The sequence below is a fragment of the Ornithodoros turicata genome, chromosome 4, assembly GCF_037126465.1.
Source record: "Ornithodoros turicata isolate Travis chromosome 4, ASM3712646v1, whole genome shotgun sequence".
Lineage (NCBI taxonomy): Eukaryota > Metazoa > Arthropoda > Arachnida > Ixodida > Argasidae > Ornithodoros > Ornithodoros turicata.
In genome coordinates, this window is record NC_088204.1 from 17,048,796 (window position 1) to 17,051,386 (window position 2,591).

The following is a 2,591-nucleotide window of genomic DNA, read 5'->3' on the forward strand; positions in this document are numbered from 1 at the left end:
ATAAGAGGGTAAATGGAAATGGAGGTAAATCAATTGAAACTGAAGTTGTCGAAGTTGTGTGTGCGTCGTTGTGAAGTGTGCGAATTCCGAAAACGACAAAAGAAAAAAAAAGAGAGAGAGAAATTACCACTCATAATTGACGCGAAATAAAGCACGCACGCGGTGACCTTTCGCATAGTCGCGCACCATTCGGGAAAAAGTGAAAAAAAAAAGAAAAAAAAGTGGCATGATGTTGTGTGAAAATTGGATCGCTTTCCCCAGATAGGCAATGCACGAGCGGTTCGCATTGCAGGGTGTCGCGACAATAAATGGGTTGGCCACTGGGAAACACCACAATTATACACCTGCCTAGTTATGCTGCAGGCTGTAACTTCCTGTTATGTGCCTTTGCATTCAGCTTGCGCTAGTTAGACAACATTGGAGTAGCGTGAAAGTAGCTAAACAACCACTGCCAAGATGCAAGCTCACAGCTGCAAGCCAGTCCGCAGGCTGCAGTGCACTAGTTACGTGGTGCAATTCAATTGTGAACCACATGTATGGTATGCGTGCGTTGGCAACGGAAATGGTCAGCTCGTTGCTGACATCTGGATGTCCATCCTCAACCATGTTGCAGATATTCACGAGGGCCATGAGGGCCTGTACGACAGGTGCCTTCACTCGGCCAAAGATCCTGGCTTCAACCAGGTCAGCTACAGAGAATTTGGAGACGTTGGCTGTATGTAAATATGAATTCTGCTTTCTAGGATCTCCAGCACACAACAAGCTGAAAGCCATTGTTTCAGCAAAATGCGTGGTGAAAGACATCAAGCAGCTCGCACCAGAGACGGAAACTTCGGCACTTGAATCTTTCCACAGTCTCCTTATTCGATTTGCACCGAAATCTGTGGCTTTCACACCTGCTGCAATGCATGCAAGGTATGTTTTTTTTTCCCATGTACTACCAAATGGCTTTGTCCCCTTCTAACATGTTGTAGGAGGCAGTTGCCATTAGTTCCGCATTTTGACCATTTCACAGAGAAAATGTTTTTGTAGGTCCCTCTTGGCCGTTCTCCACTACAATGAAAATGCCGATCGAGAACAGGCAACAACAAAAAATGGTGTTCCCTGCTACATAGGTTATGCACCCGAAGTTCAAAAAGTGCAGGACAACCATTTCCCCACTGAAATTGAAATCTACTACAGTAAGGTTTCAGCATTCTAATCTAACTCCAATTAATAAAAACAAAAATTTTTATATTTAATTAATAGGCTATGTGCAGCACTTGATGGAAAAAGCCACGGAGGAGTTCTCCGCACATGGCACAGTAAAACAAGCCATAACAAAAAACCAGAGGTCACAGCCTCCACCAATGAGCCACAGCCTGCCACCATACGACAAAGAAGACATCTCTACACACCGTAGTCGATACGGACCTGACACTGGAAGGCTTGCTGTGACTATTTAGATTAGCAGAAAGCCAGCATGAGTGTGGAAGCATAATGCACACTTTCGAGGGCAACTGCACCCTGTGTTGGGAATGGGCATCAGAGAAAAATGTTTACTAGTACAGTAAAACCTCCAAAGTCTGACACCTCCCTACCTCGGACAACTCCCCATGTCGGACAAGATTTCATTGCACCGGCGGGCTCCCATTGAAAATACATGGGGATGAAATTCTCTATGTCGGACACCTCCCTATCCTGGAAGTAGGACAGGGTTTTCCCTGTTAAGTCGGACAGAAGCCTGGTCAAACTATCTAAGACATCCAAAGAAATTTACACATATACAAGTGTGTATGTATGCGTACACTTGTGCATGTGTACGTCCTTTTATATTTTTTAGCTTTGTCTCAGGTTTTTGTCATGGATATCTGCCACCAACTCACCTGTTTTTTACCTATTCCCGTGTTGAGCAGGTCCCTGTGTGCTGTGTGTGCTCTTCATCTCCTGCTATGAAAGATGTTTCATTTGATTCATGTTCAACAAAATCTGTGACAATAGGTGTTTTCAATGGTTATCAGTGTATTATTACCAGTGACTGACAGTAGATCAAAATTCTACCCTACAACCATGTGGTAGAATTTTGAAGAGAAAACTGGTCACACAAACGTTCCAAGCAAGACATCAAGCGTTCAGTGTTTTTACATTGTATTTTGTGGCTCACCAGTGAGCGTGTGTCGGTAGCTCACTCAAATGTTATAAATATCACTGCTGCCTGCATAGCTTGCCCACTTTATATCTTATATAGACTGTTCTCCTTGGGGTAACGCAGTACAGGTTTGTAAAAAAAAAAAAAAAGAAGGTTGCGAGTTCGAATCCAGCCGAGGCGCCAATAACTTGATGGCATTTATTATTATTATTATTATTATTATAGGTTTGTACAAGACTAAACAATAGAAGTCTCAACAAATACGAAAAATCCACTGATAGGGCGTTGAAAAAATTGCAGGTCATGACGGCAACTCACTGCCGTCTGCCTTGTTGACGCACCAGTTTCTTATCTGGTACTGAAGATGCAGCCAAACCTTATGTGTAACATCATGGCATCATTATTTGATAACAGGAGGCGAATAAGGTAGCTAGCTTGTCTGTATTTATCTTGCCTTTGTTGC

At 43.2% G+C, this 2,591-nt stretch overlaps 1 long non-coding RNA gene across 1 annotated transcript; it reads left to right on the forward strand.

Annotated features, from left to right (window-relative positions):
• Positions 1-800: 800 nt before the first annotated feature.
• On the forward strand, positions 801-1,811 carry LOC135391205 (uncharacterized). The gene is made up of 3 exons (XR_010421891.1): positions 801-915; positions 1,033-1,181; positions 1,249-1,811. It is a non-coding gene; the product is annotated as an uncharacterized LOC135391205 (long non-coding RNA).
• Positions 1,812-2,591: the final 780 nt, after the last annotated feature.